This window comes from Salvelinus alpinus, chromosome 21 (assembly GCF_045679555.1).
Source record: "Salvelinus alpinus chromosome 21, SLU_Salpinus.1, whole genome shotgun sequence".
NCBI classification, from domain to species: Eukaryota; Metazoa; Chordata; class Actinopteri; order Salmoniformes; family Salmonidae; genus Salvelinus; species Salvelinus alpinus.
This window is the reverse complement of record NC_092106.1, coordinates 33112131-33128571: the sequence shown is the minus strand read 5'-3', so window position 1 is coordinate 33128571 and position 16441 is coordinate 33112131. Positions and strand designations below refer to the sequence as shown.

The window sequence follows — 16441 nt, the reverse complement described above, 5'->3', positions numbered from 1 at the left end:
GAACCAAGAGGTTCTAATCTCAGCAGGAAGATGGGAGTACTGTTAACCAAGAGGTTCTAATCTCAGCAGGAAGATGGGAGTACCGTGAACCAAGAGGTTCTAATCTCAGCAGGAAGATGGGAGTACCGTGAACCAAGAGGTTCTAATCTCAGCAGGAAGATGGGAGTACCTAGAACCAAGAGATTCTAATCTCAGCAGGAATATGGGAGTACCGTGAACCAAAAGGTTCTAATCTCAGCAGGAAGATGGGAGTACCGTGAACCAAGAGGTTCTAATCTCAGCAGGAAGATGGGAGTACCGTGAACCAAGAGATTCTAATCTCAGCAGGAATATGGGAGTACCGTGAACCAAAAGGTTCTAATCTCAGCAGGAAGATGGGAGTACCGTGAACCAAGAGATTCTAATCTCAGCAGGAAAATGGGAGTACCGTGAACCAAAAGGTTCTAATCTCAGCAGGAAGATGGGAGTACCGTGAACCAAGGTCTCAGTAACTCTAACTCCTGCTATGTGGAAGCTAGAGACAGACAGTGTGTTAGGTCTCAGTAACTAACTCCTGCTATGTGGAAGCTAGAGACAGACAGTGTGTTAGCTAGAGACAGACAGTGTGTTAGGTCTCAGTAACTAACTCATGCTATGTGGAAGCTAGAGACAGACAGTGTGTTAGGTCTCAGTAACTCTAACTCCTGCTATGTGGAAGCTAGAGACAGACAGTGTGTTAGGTCTCAGTAACTAACTCCTGCTATGTGGAAGCTAGAGACAGACAGTGTGTTAGGTCTCAGTAACTAACTCCTGCTATGTGGAAGCTAGAGACAGACAGTGTGTTAGGTCTCAGTAACTAACTCCTGCTATGTGGAAGCTAGAGACAGACAGTGTGTTAGGTCTCAGTAACTAACTCCTGCTATGTGGAAGCTAGAGACAGACAGTGTGTTAGGTCTCAGTAAGTAACTCCTGCTATGTGGAAGCTAGAGACAGACAGTGTGTTAGGTCTCAGTAACTAACTCCTGTTATGTGGAAGCTAGAGACAGACAGTGTGTTAGGTCTCAGTAACTAACTCCTGCTATGTGGAAGCTAGAGACAGACAGTGTGTTAGGTCTCAGTAACTAACTCCTGCTATATGGAAGCTAGAGACAGACAGTGTGTTAGGTCTCAGTAACTAACTCCTGCTATGTGGAAGCTAGAGACAGACAGTGTGTTAGGTCTCAGTAACTCTAACTCCTGCTATGTGGAAGCTAGAGACAGAAGGTGTGTTAGGTCTCAGTAACTAACTCCTGCTATGTGGAAGCTAGAGACAGACAGTGTGTTAGGTCTCAGTAACTAACTCCTGCTATGTGGAAGCTAGAGACAGACAGTGTGTTAGGTCTCAGTAACTAACTCCTGCTATGTGGAAGCTAGAGACAGACAGTGTGTTAGGTCTCAGTAACTCTAACTCCTGCTATGTGGAAGCTAGAGACAGACAGTGTGTTAGGTCTCAGTAACTAACTCCTGCTATGTGGAAGCTAGAGACAGCCAGTGTGTTAGGTCTCAGTAACTCTAACTCCTGCTATGTGGAAGCTAGAGACAGACAGTGTGTTAGGTCTCAGTAACTAACTCCTGCTATGTGGAAGCTAGAGACGGACAGTGTGTTAGGTCTCAGTAACTCTAACTCCTGCTATGTGGAAGCTAGAGACAGACAGTGTGTTAGGTCTCAGTAACTAACTCCTGCTATGTGGAAGCTAGAGACAGCCAGTGTGTTAGGTCTCAGTAACTCTAACTCCTGCTATGTGGAAGCTAGAGACAGACAGTGTGTTAGGTCTCAGTAACTAACTCCTGCTATGTGGAAGCTAGAGACAGACAGTGTGTTAGGTCTCAGTAACTAACTCCTGCTATGTGGAAGCTAGAGACAGACAGTGTGTTAGGTCTCAGTAACTAACTCCTGCTATGTGGAAGCTAGAGACAGACAGTGTGTTAGGTCTCAGTAACTAACTCCTGCTATGTGGAAGCTAGAGACAGACAGTGTGTTAGGTCTCAGTAACTAACTCCTGCTATGTGGAAGCTAGAGACGGACAGTGTGTTAGGGCTCAGTAACTAACTCCTGCTATGTGGAAGCTAGAGACAGACAGTGTGTTAGGTCTCAGTAACTCTAACTCCTGCTATGTGGAAGCTAGAGACAGACAGTGTTTTAGGGCTCAGTAATAAGAACGATTGTGTATCACTGTAATGACACAACCAATCTGACCGGACTAGACATCAATTAACTCTAAGTGAAATGGTCTCTCTCATCTCTCCATCTCTCTCTCTTTCATTACCTCTATCCTCCTCTTTCACTTTAATCCTGTGCTGCTTAGAAATACCTAGGGTACATAGAAATGCCTAGGGTACATAGAAATGCCTAGGGTACATAGAAATGCCTAGGGTACATAGAAATGCCTAGGGTACATAGAAATGCCTAGGGTACATAGAAATGCCTAGGGTACATAGAAATGCCTAGGGTACATAGAAATGCCTAGGGTACATAGAAATACCTGGGGTACATAGAAATGCCTAGGGTACATAGAAATGCCTAGGGTACATAGAAATGCCTAGGGTAGAATGAATGACAGTCAGTGTGACAGTCAGAGTGACAGTCAATCATGTTTCAGAGACAGTTAAACACAACAACTCAGTGTACACCTCAAATAGTGAGAGGTGGCAATATAGGCCAAAAGTCTCTAACACACACTCAATACACACACATACACGCAAGCACACACAAACACAAGTTAGTGTCTGGTGAGAATATGTCTCTCCTACAACATCAATGTATTACACACACACACACACACACACACACACACACACACACACACACACACACACACACACACACACACACACACACACACACACACACACACACACACACACACACACACACACACACACACACACACACACAAAACACACAAACACACAAACACACACACACACACACACATTTCCTAAATGAATTTATTAAACTCCAACCAGACACTTTTGACCCTGTTTACCATGGCAACAACCCAGGCACATCCCATTAATCTCAGTGAACGACCTCTTCACTACCTCTCACACACATCCACACACACACACACACACACACACACACACACACACACACACACACACACACACACACACACACACACACACACACACACACACACACACACACACACACACACACACTATTTCCATCTCTCTCTCCCACACACTCCAATTCAACAGTTTTAATCCCCTGAGAGGTATCATCTCTGCCCAAATAAGCACCGTCCATTTAATGTTCCCTCTCAGGAGAGCAGAGACAACTCTGTCACTCAGTACTTTGGGGAGAGGGGGAGAGAGAGAGAGGGATAGAGAGGGAGAATGGAACAAAGGGACAGAGAGGGAGAGGATGACAGAGGGATAGAGAGAGAGAGGGGGACAGAGGGATCGAGAGAGGGAGAGAGGGGAGGAGGACAGAGGGACAGAGAGAGGGAGAGAGAGAGGGGGACATAGGGATAGAGAGAGGGAGAAGGGGACAGAGGGACAGAGAGAGGGAGCGGGAGCCAAAGGACAGAGGGATAGAGAGGGAGAGGGGGACAGAGGGAAAGAGGGACAGAGAGAGGGAGAGAGGGGCAAAGGGATAGAGAGAAGGAACAGAGAGGGGGGGTGGTTAGGGGGTACTTGGAAGTGAGAGTTTGTCAGAATGTGTGTCAGTATGTCTGACGCACAAAACTCAGCCTTTCTCAATATAATTTCAGGAAGTGGATTTGAATTGAAGCAATGATGTGAAAAATGAGAGAAAAATGATGGATCATTTTCAAGTCATGGTCTGAATATCCTGGAGTTGACATGGAGCCCAGGTGTGGTCCAAGGTAAATCCCAACAGGGTTAGTCTCCTCAGAAGTCCCTCCCGCCCTTTACCTGGGCTGTCTGAGAAGTCACACTGAGTCTTGGAAGCAAGTACCCCCCATTCTCTCATTCTCTGATCCTTTTTCTCCTCCTGTATCCTCTCCTCCATGTGCAGACTACAGACTACAGACCTCAGACGTCAGACTACAGACTTACAACTACAGACAACAGACAACAGACTTCCGACTACAGAATACAGACTTCGAACTATGGCCTTCAGACTTCAGACTACAAACATACAACTACAGACGTCAGACTTATGACTACAGGCTTATGACTACAGACTTCAGACTACAGACTTCAGACTACGGACTTCAGACTACAGACTTCAGACTATGGACTACAGACTTCAGACTTCAGACTACAGACTTCAGAATGGCTATTTAATCTGTTATCCCTGGCTGCTCCTCCTCCCCATCCTCCATCTCTCCCCCTGCCTATCCCTCCTCCCCATCCTCCATCTCCCCCTACCTATCCCTCCTCCCTATCCTCCATCTCTCCCCCTACCTATCCCTCCTCCCCATCCTCCATCTCTCCCCTTACCTATCCCTCCTCCCTATCCTCCCTATCTCCCCCTACCTATCCCTCCTCCCTATCCTCCATCTCTCCCCCTACCTATCCCTTCTCCCCATCCTCCATCTCCCCCCCTACCTATCCCTCCTCCCCATCCTCCATCTCCCCCCCTACCTATCCCTCCTCCCTATCTCCCCCTACCTATCCCTCCTCCCCATCCTCCATCTCCCCCTACCTATCCCTCCTCCCTATCTCCCCCTACCTATCCCTCCTCCCCATCCTCCATCTCCCCCCTACCTATCCCTCCTCCCTATCTCCCCCTACCTATCCCTCCTCCCCATCCTCCATCTCTCCCCTTACCTATCCCTCCTCCCCATCCTCCATCTCCCCCCTACCTATCCCTCCTCCCTATCTCCCCCTACCTATCCCTCCTCCCCATCCTCCATCTCCCCCCCTACCTATCCCTCCTCCCTATCTCCCCCTACCTATCCCTCCTCCCCATCCTCCATCTCCCCCCTACCTATCCCTCCTCCCTATCTCCCCCTACCTATCCCTCCTCCCCATCCTCCATCTCCCCCCTACCTATCCCTCCTCTCTATCTCCCCCTACCTATCCCTCCTCCCCATCCTCCATCTCTCCCCTTACCTATCCCTCCTCCCCATCCTCCATCTCCCCCCCTACCTATCCCTCCTCCCCATCCTCCATCTCCCCCCCTACCTATCCCTCCTCCCCATCCTCCATCTCCCCCCCTACCTATCCCTCCTCCCCATCCTCCATCTCCCCCCCTACCTATCCCTCCTATCCCTCCTCCATCTCTCCCCCTACCTATCCCTCCTCCCCATCCTCCATCTCTCCCCCTACCTATCCCTCCTCCCCATCCTCCATCTCTCCCCCTACCTATCCCTCCTCCCTATCCTCCATCTCCCCCCCTACCTATCCCTCCTCCCCATCCTCCATCTCTCCCCTTACCTATCCCTCCTCCCTATCCTCCATCTCTCCCCCTACCTATCCCTCCTCCCCATCCTCCATCTCTCCCCTTACCTATCCCTCCTCCCTATCCTCCATCTCCCCCCCTACCTATCCCTCCTCCCTATCCTCCATCTCCCCCCCTACCTATCCCTCCTCCCTATCCTCCTTCTCTCCCCCTACCTATCCCTCCTCCCCATCCTCCATCTCCCCCCCTACCTATCCCTCCTCCCCATCCTCCATCTCTCCCCCTACCTATCCCTCCTCCCTATCCTCCATCTCTCCCCCTACCTATCCCTCCTCCCCATCCTCCATCTCTCCCCCTACCTATCCATCCTCCCCATCCTCCATCTCCCCCCCTACCTATCCCTCCTCCCTATCCTCCATCTCCCCCTACCTATCCCTTCTCCCCATCCTCCATCTCTCCCCCTACCTATCCCTCCTCCCCATCCTCCATCTCCCCCTACCTATCCCTTCTCCCCATCCTCCATCTCTCCCCTTACCTATCCCTCCTCCCTATCCTCCCTATCCTCCCTATCTCCCCCTACCTGTCCCTCCTCCCCATCCTCCATCTCTCCCCCTACCAATCCCTCCTCCCCATCCTCCATATCTCCCCCTACCTATCCCTCCTCCCTATCCTCCATATCTCCCCCTACCTATCCCTCCTCCCTATCCTCCATCTCTCCCCCTACCTATCCCTCCTCCCTATCCTCCATATCTCCCCCTACCTATCCCTCCTCCCTATCCTCCATATCTCCCCCTACCTATCCCTCCTCCCTATCCTCCATATCTCCCCCTACCTATCCCTCCTCCCTATCCTCCATCTCTCCCCCTACCTATCCCTCCTCCCCATCCTCCATCTCTCCCCCTACCAATCCCTCCTCCCTATCCTCCATATCTCCCCCTACCTATCCCTCCTCCCTATCCTCCATATCTCCCCCTACCTATCCCTCCTCCCTATCCTCCATCTCTCCCCCTACCTATCCCTCCTCCCCATCCTCCATCTCTCCCCCTACCAATCCCTCCTCCCTATCCTCCATATCTCCCCCTACCTATCCCTCCTCCCTATCCTCCATATCTCCCCCTACCTATCCCTCCTCCCTATCCTCCATCTCTCCCCTTACCTATCCCTCCTCCCTATCCTCCATATCTCCCCCTACCTATCCCTCCTCCCTATCCTCCATCTCTCCCCCTACCTATCCCTCCTCCCTATCCTCCATCTCTCCCCCTTACCTATCCCTCCTCCCTGTCCTCCATATCTCCCCCTACCTATCCCTCCTCCCTATCCTCCATCTCTCCCCCTACCTATCCGTCCCCTCCTCCCCATACTCCTACCCCCTCCCTCGCTACTCTACCTATCCCTCCCTATAAGAGGTAGACAACCACACAGCCACACACACAAACACACAGCCACACACACACACTCAGTCACACACACACAAACATACAGCCACACACACACACTCAGTCACACACACACAAACATACAGCCACACACACACTCAGTCACACACACACAAACATACAGCCACACACACACACACACACACACACACACACACACACACACACACACACACACACACACACACACACACACACACACACACACACACACACACACACACACACACACACATACAGCCACACACACACACACACACACACACACACACACACACACACACACACACACACACACACACACACACACACACACACACACTCAGTCACACACACGCACACATATACAGCCATACACAAGGGACAGAGCTGTATCTCCAGTTGACACTGTGACATGACAATTGGCTCGTTCATCCCCCCTCCTCTCCCCTGTAACTATTCCCCAGGTCGTTGCTGTAAATGAGAACGTGTTCTCAGTCAACTTACCTGGTAAAATAAAGGTTAAATCAATCCAATTGTCACTCCCAAGAGAGCTATGGGAGGAAATAACATCTCTACCACACATAGTTAACAATAGGAAGTTCTGAGGCCCTTACTCAGTTCCTAGGTTCCTCACTGTCACCGCTACACACACACACATACTTCCTAAACACACACAGAAACACCCCCTCACACACACACCCTGTCGCTGTAGGACTGACAGAGAGCATGAGATATGATCAAGCATCTCTCATTCAGGTGATTTATTGATCATTCTGACTCCTCCTCCTCAGCCCAGAGTTTATCACCGACCATATCTATAAAGGATGCTGACAGAGACAACCAGCATATTCACACTCTCATTTTAAAACACACATTTAACATGTCTCCCTTTCCATTGTACTATCCCACACGGTCTCTCTCTCTTTCTTTGAATCTCATCCTCTCCGTCTCCTTTTGCCTCCTGTTTTTCTTTCGTCACCCTCTAACCTCTCTCCCTCTCTCTTCCTCTGTGTTTATGTTCCCTCTAACCTCTCTCCCTCTCTCTTCCTCTGTGTTTATGTTCCCTCTAACCTCTCTCCCTCTCTCTTCCTCTGTGTTTATGTTCCCTCTAACCTCTCCCCTCTCTCTTCCTCTGTGTTTATGTTCCCTCTAACCTCTCCCCTCTCTCTTCCTCTGTGTTTATGTTCCCTCTAACCTCTCTCCCTCTCTCTTCCTCTGTGTTTATGTTCCCTCTAACCTCTCTCCCTCTCTCTTCCTCTGTGTTTATGTTCCCTCTAACCTCTCCCCTCTCTCTTCCTCTGTGTTTATGTTCCCTCTAACCTCTCTCCCTCTCTCTTCCTCTGTGTTTATGTTCCCTCTAACCTCTCTCCCTCTCTCTTCCTCTGTGTTTATGTTCCCTCTAACCTCTCTCCCTCTCTCTTCCTCTGTGTTTATGTTCCCTCTAACCTCTCTCCCTCTCTCTTCCTCTGTGTTTATGTTCCCTCTAACCTCTCTCCCTCTCTCTTCCTCTGTTTATGTTCCCTCTAACCTCTAACCTCTCTCTTCCTCTGTGTTTATGTTCCCTCTAACCTCTAACCTCTCTCTTCCTCTGTGTTTATGTTCCCTCTAACCTCTCTCCCTCTCTCTTCCTCTGTTTATGTTCCCTCTAACCTCTCTCTTCCTCTGTGTTTATGTTCCCTCTAACCTCCAACCAGACAACACCAGACCAGACAAAACAAAACAAGACAAAACAAGACAAGACCAGACCAGACCAGACCAACACCAGACAAGACCAGACCAGACAAAACCAGACAAAACCAGACAAAACCAGACCAGACAAGACCAGACCAGACCAGACAAAACCAGACAAGACCAGACAAGACAAGACCAGACAAGACCAGACAAAACCAGACAAAACCACACCAGACAACACCAGACAAGACCAGACCAGACAACACCAGACAACACCAGAAAACACCAGACAACACCAGAAAACACCAGACAAGACCAGACCAGACAAAACCAAACAAAACCAGACCAGACCAGACAAAACCAGACAAGACCAGACAACACCAGACAAGACCAGACAAAACCAGACCAGACAAAACCAGACCAGACCAGACAAAACCAGACCAGACCAGACAAAACCAGACCAGACCAGACAAAATCAGATCAGACCAGACAAAACTAGATCAGACCAGACAAAACTAGACCAGACAAAGACAAGACCAGAAAACACCAGACCAGACAAAACCAGACAAAACCAGACCAGACCAGACAAGACCAGACAAGACCAGACCAGACAACACCAGACCAGACAAGACCAGACAACACCAGACCAGACAAAACCAGACAAAACCAGACCAAACCAGACAAAACCAGACCAGACAACACCAGACGACACCAGACCAGACAAGACCAGACCAGACAAAACCAGACCAGACCAGACAAAACCAGACCAGACCAGACCAGACAAAACCAGACAACACCAGACCAGACCAGACAAAACCAGACCAGACCAGACCAGACAAAACCAGACAACACCAGACCAGACAAAACAAAACAAGACAAAACAAGACAAGACAAGACCAGACCAGACCAGACAAAACAAAACAAAACAAGACAAAACAAAACCAGACAAAACCAGACCAGACCAGACAAAACTAGACAACACCAGACCAGACCAGACCAGACAAAACAAAACAAAACAAGACAAAACAAAACCAGACAAAACCAGACCAGACCAGACAAAACCAGACCAGACCAGACAAAACTAGACAACACCAGACCAGACCAGACCAGACAAAACAAGACAAAACAAGACCAGACCAGACCAGACCAGACCAGACAAAGACAAGACCAGACCAGACCAGTCTAACACTACTGTTTCTGTTCCTTCTTCCTTACTGTGACACTTACAGAAACACTCCTAAATCCTCATATTCACAACACAGAGACAGAAAACATATTCACAACACAGAGACAGAAAACCTCCTATTCACAACACAGAGACAGAAAGCCTCATATTCACAACACAGAGACAGAAAGCCTCATATTCACAACACAGAGACAGAAAGCCTCATATTCACAACACAGAGACAGAAAACCTCATATTCACAACACAGAGACAGAAAGCCTCATATTCACAACACAGAGACAGAAAGCCTCATATTCACAACACAGAGACAGAAAACCTCATATTCACAACACAGAGACAGAAAGCCTCATATTCACAACACAGAGACAGAAAGCCTCATATTCACAACACAGAGACAGAAAACCTCCTATTCACAACACAGAGACAGAAATCTCCTATTCACAACACAGAGACAGAAATCTCCTATTCACAACACAGAGACAGAAAGCCTCATATTCACAACACAGAGACAGAAAACCTATTCACAACATAGAAACAGAAAGCCTCATATTCACAACACAGAGACAGACACATACACTCAATTTGACATAGAAGTTTGGCCCTTAGGCGATGCTGGAGGGAATGAGGAGTCCAGTGCCAGACCCTCAGTGTGTGTGTACATGTGTACGTGTGTGTGTGTGTGTGTGTGTGTGTGTGTGTGTGTGTGTGTGTGTGTGTGTGTGTGTGTGTGTGTGTGTGTGTGTGTGTGTGTGTGTGTGTGTGTGTGTGTGTGTGTGTGTGTGTGTGTGTGTGTGTGTTAAGGTGTAACTCTAATTAACAGTTCAGCTAAAGACCTGCTTCCCTTTGTGGCCAAAGCACAGATGAATTACAGCCAGTCATCAGCGCCCAGAGAGAGGATGGGAGGGCCAGAAGAGGAAGCAATATAGTGTAGAAAAAGAGGCATGGATGTGAATGGGAAGAGGGAAACACACAAACTCAATATCAAAAACACATTCTCTCAAATGTGCTTGTTTGTGTGAATGGCCACAGAGCAGCAGAAAAAGAAGATGGAAAGACACACAGAGCGTATTATTACCCTGCCACTGTAGGGGGCTTGTGTATTCTTACCCTGCCACTGTAGGGGGCTTGTGTATTCTTACCCTGCCACTGTAGGGGGGCTTGTGTATTCTTACCCTGCCACTGTAGGGGGCTTGTGTATTCTTACCCTGCCACTGTAGGGGGCTTGTGTATTCTTACCCTGCCACTGTAGGGGGCTTGTGTATTCTTACCCTGCCACTGTAGGGGGCTTGTGTATTCTTACCCTGCCACTGTAGGGGGCTTGTGTATTCTTACCCTGCCACTGTAGGGGGCTTGTGTATTCTTACCCTGCCACTGTAGGGGGCTTGTGTATTCTTACCCTGCCACTGTAGGGGGCTTGTGTATTCTTACCCTGCCACTGTAGGGGGGCTTGTGTATTCTTACCCTGCCACTGTAGGGGGCTTGTGTATTCTTACCCTGCCACTGTAGGGGGGCTTGTGTATTCTTACCCTGCCACTGTAGGGGGCTTGTGTATTCTTACCCTGCCACTGTAGGGGGCTTGTGTATTCTTACCCTGCCACTGTAGGGGGCTTGTGTATTCTTACCCTGCCACTGTAGGGGGCTTGTGTATTCTTACCCTGCCACTGTAGGGGGCTTGTGTATTCTTACCCTGCCACTGTAGGGGGCTTGTGTATTCTTACCCTGCCACTGTAGGGGGCTTGTGTATTCTTACCCTGCCACTGTAGGGGGCTTGTGTATTCTTACCCTGCCACTGTAGGGGGCTTGTGTATTCTTACCCTGTCACAGTAGGGGGCTTGTGTATTCTTACCCTGCCACTGTAGGGGGCTTGTGTATTCTTACCCTGCCACTGTAGGGGGCTTGTGTATTCTTACCCTGCCACTGTAGGGGGCTTGTGTATTCTTACCCTGCCACAGTAGGGGGCTTGTGTATTCTTACCCTGCCACAGTAGGGGGCTTGTGTATTCTTACCCTGCCACTGTAGGGGGCTTGTGTATTCTTACCCTGCCACAGTAGGGGGCTTGTGTATTCTTACCCTGCCACTGTAGGGGGCTTGTGTATTCTTACCCTGCCACAGTAGGGGGCTTGTGTATTCTTACCCTGCCACTGTAGGGGGCTTGTGTATTCTTACCCTGCCACAGTAGGGGGCTTGTGTATTCTTACCCTGCCACTGTAGGGGGGCTTGTGTATTCTTACCCTGCCACTGTAGGGGGCTTGTGTATTCTTACCCTGCCACAGTAGGGGGCTTGTGTATTCTTACCCTGCCACTGTAGGGGGGCTTGTGTATTCTTACCCTGCCACTGTAGGGGGCTTGTGTATTCTTACCCTGCCACTGTAGGGGGGCTTGTGTATTCTTACCCTGCCACTGTAGGGGGCTTGTGTATTCTTACCCTGCCACTGTAGGGGGCTTGTGTATTCTTACCCTGCCACTGTAGGGGGCTTGTGTATTCTTACCCTGCCACTGTAGGGGGGCTTGTGTATTCTTACCCTGCCACTGTAGGGGGCTTGTGTATTCTTACCCTGCCACTGTAGGGGGCTTGTGTATTCTTACCCTGCCACTGTAGGGGGCTTGTGTATTCTTACCCTGCCACTGTAGGGGGCTTGTGTATTCTTACCCTGCCACTGTAGGGGGCTTGTGTATTCTTACCCTGCCACTGTAGGGGGCTTGTGTATTCTTACCCTGCCACTGTAGGGGGGCTTGTGTATTCTTACCCTGCCACTGTAGGGGGCTTGTGTATTCTTACCCTGCCACTGTAGGGGGCTTGTGTATTCTTACCCTGCCACTGTAGGGGGGCTTGTGTATTCTTACCCTGCCACTGTAGGGGGCTTGTGTATTCTTACCCTGCCACTGTAGGGGGGCTTGTGTATTCTTACCCTGCCACTGTAGGGGGCTTGTGTATTCTTACCCTGCCACTGTAGGGGGGCTTGTGTATTCTTACCCTGCCACTGTAGGGGGGCTTGTGTATTCTTACCCTGCCACTGTAGGGGGCTTGTGTATTCTTACCCTCTGTGTGTATGGCAGAGACGTAGCTCCAGTTGTATCTCTTGACAATGTCCACCATGGCTCTGGCCTGCTGAGCATCCGATGGCACCACCCTCATAAAGTACTTATACAAACTCTGTTGGAAAAAACAGTACTTATAAAGTACTTATACAAACTTTGTTGGAGAAAAACAGTACTTATAAAGTACTTATACAGACTCTGTTGGAGAGGAACAGTACTTATAAAGTACTTATACAGACTCTGTTGGAGAGAAAGAGTACTTATAAAGTACTTATACAGACTGTTGGAGAGAAACAGTACTTATAAAGTACTTATACAGACTGTTGGAGAGAAACAGTACTTATAAAGTGTTTATACAGATTCTGTTGAAGAGAAACACAGTAGGATACTCATAAAGTACTAATAAAATAGAATAGAATGAAGTAGATCAGAGAAAATAGAATAGAGTCAAACATACTAGAAAATAATTGTGTGCCTACCTTGTCACTGAGGTCCATGCTGGTAGCAGAGTAGGCGATCTGGGGTATGTTGAAGAGCTGTAGGAGGTTCTGGACCTGAATGGCCACAGAGCTGGAACCTGGTCCTATCAGCCCGACGATGGGCTTCTTCCCCCGCATGGGGGTTGCAGCAGGGTCCGCACACCTCGGCCCTCCCCTCCCATCGGCTCCTCCCCCGCCTCCCCCCCACACACTGCCTCCCCCCACCTCGGCCTCGTCGGAGGACACCAGGGAGTCTCGTATGAACTCAATGCTCTGCTCCAGGGCCACAGCAGAGTGCCAGCAGGAGTCTCTTATCTCACAGCCCAGGCTGATGTTGGGGAGGATACGGGGGTCAGCGTTGATACGGTCTAGAGTGTGCATCATGGCTTCAACACGCTGGATACCGTACTGCTCGCGCACCGAGCCGCATTTACGTTCGTGTACCTGGGGGAGGAACACACACGTCGTCACACACACATATACAGCATCACTACACACACACACACACACACTGGATAGCGTACTGCTTACGCTATTTAATTTGATTTGATTTCTTACACCTTGGGTGGATAACATACACCGACACACAGTCTGAAATTATTGACACCCCTTGACAAAGAATAGCAAAAATGACTGTATAAAATAAATAATTCAAAAACTGAGCCATATTGTATGCTAAAACAGTTTTGGGAAATTGTGTTATTGTATACTAATACAATTGCTCAGAGAAATATATTATGTTTAACAAGTAATAGTTTTTTTCTCAAAAAGGTAGGGGTCAAAATTATTGACACCTCTGTTTTAAATACCTTTAAAACCTTCCTTCACTATGCGAGGATAACAACACTGTTTTCTGAGTTGGAGAACACATTGGGAGAGATCTTAGACCAGTCCTCCATTCAGAACCCTTCCAGATCCCTGATATCCTTTGTCTGTGCATATGGACTGTCCTCTTCAATTCATAGACATATGGAGTGTCCTCTTCAATTCAGACATATGGACTGTCCTCTTCAATTCAGACATATGGACTGTCCTCTTCAATTCAGACATATGGACTGTCCTCTTCAATTCAGACATATGGACTGTCCTCTTCAATTCAAAGACATATGGACTGTCCTCTTCAATTCAGACATATGGACTGTCCTCTTCAAATTCATAGACATATGGACTGTCCTCTTCAATTCATAGACATATGGACTGTCCTCTTCAATTCAGACATATGGACTGTCCTCTTCTGCAACGCCCTTCATCAGACATATGGACTGTCCTCTTCAATTCATAGACATATGGACTGTCCTCTTCAATTCAGACATATGGACTGTCCTCTTCAATTCAAAGACATATGGACTGTCCTCTTCAATTCATAGACATATGGACTGTCCTCTTCAATTCAGACATATGGACTGTCCTCTTCAATTCAAAGACATATGGACTGTCCTCTTCAATTCAGACATATGGACTGTCCTCTTCAATTCAGACATATGGACTGTCCTCTTCAATTCAGACATATGGACTGTCCTCTTCAATTCATAGACATATGGACTGTCCTCTTCAATTCAGACATATGGACTGTCCTCTTCAATTCATAGACATATGGACTGTCCTCTTCAATTCATAGACATATGGACTGTCCTCTTCAATTCAGACATATGGACTGTCCTCTTCAATTCAAAGACATATGGACTGTCCTCTTCAATTCATAGACATATGGACTGTCCTCTTCAATTCATAGACATATGGAGTGTCCTCTTCAATTCAGACATATGGACTGTCCTCTTCAATTCAAAGACATATGGACTGTCCTCTTCAATTCAGACATATGGACTGTCCTCTTCAATTCAAAGACATATGGACTGTCCTCTTCAATTCATAGACATATGGACTGTCCTCTTCAATTCAGACATATGGACTGTCCTCTTCAATTCAGACATATGGACTGTCCTCTTCAATTCAGACATATGGACTGTCCTCTTCAATTCAAAGACATATGGAGTGTCCTCTTCAATTCAGACATATGGACTGTCCTCTTCAATTCAAAGACATATGGACTGTCCTCTTCAATTCAAAGACATCTGGACTGTCCTCTTCAATTCAAAGACATATGGACTGTCCTCTTCAATTCAAAGACATATGGACTGTCCTCTTCAATTCAAAGACATATGGACTGTCCTCTTCAATTCAGACATATGGACTGTCCTCTTCAATTCAAAGACATATGGAGTGTCCTCTTCAATTCAGACATATGGACTGTCCTCTTCAATTCAAAGACATATGGACTGTCCTCTTCAATTCAGACATATGGACTGTCCTCTTCAATTCAGACATATGGACTGTCCTCTTCAATTCAGACATATGGACTGTCCTCTTCAATTCAGACATATGGACTGTCCTCTTCAATTCAGACATATGGACTGTCCTCTTCAATTCAGACATATGGACTGTCCTCTTCAATTCAGACATATGGACTGTCCTCTTCAATTCAGACATATGGACTGTCCTCTTCAATTCAGACATATGGACTGTCCTCTTCAATTCACAGACATATGGACTGTCCTCTTCAATTCAGACATATGGACTGTCCTCTTCAATTCAAAGACATATGGACTGTCCTCTTCAATTCAGACATATGGACTGTCCTCTTCAATTCAAAGACATATGGACTGTCCTCTTCAATTCAGACATATGGACTGTCCTCTTCAATTCAGACATATGGACTGTCCTCTTCAATTCAGACATATGGACTGTCCTCTTCAATTCAAAGACATATGGACTGTCCTCTTCAATTCAGACATATGGACTGTCCTCTTCAATTCAGACATATGGACTGTCCTCTTCAATTCAAACCACAGGTTTTCAATGGGTTTCAAGTCTGGAAGCTAAGATGGCCATAGCAAAATGTTGATTTTGTGGCTGATACATCGTTTCCATTTTGGATTTTGATGTGTGTGTCAGGCGGTGGGTGTAGCTGGTGCATGAAGTCAGGCGCAGGAGAGCAGAGATGAGTGAACAATGCACTTTACTTGCGAAAATAGCACAAAGTAACAAAATCAATGTGCGAACAATAATGGTTGCCATACAACACGGGTGAACACAGCACCTGGAACAAACCAGCCGGAAACGTACCGACCTTAACCATAAACAATCACACACAAAGACATGGGGGAAACAGAGGGTTAAATACATGAGCAGTAATTGGGAAATGAAAACCAGGTGTGTGGGAAAAACGAGACAAAACAAATGGAAAATGAAAAATGGATCAGCGATTGCTAGAAGACCGGCGACGTCGCCCGCCGAACACCGCCCGAACAAGGAG

At 47.8% G+C, this 16441-nt stretch overlaps 1 pseudogene; it reads right to left on the bottom strand.

Moving 5' to 3' along the window:
• LOC139548257 (metabotropic glutamate receptor 5-like) overlaps positions 1–16441 on the bottom strand; it is a 106794-nt pseudogene that overhangs the window by 84044 nt on the left and 6309 nt on the right.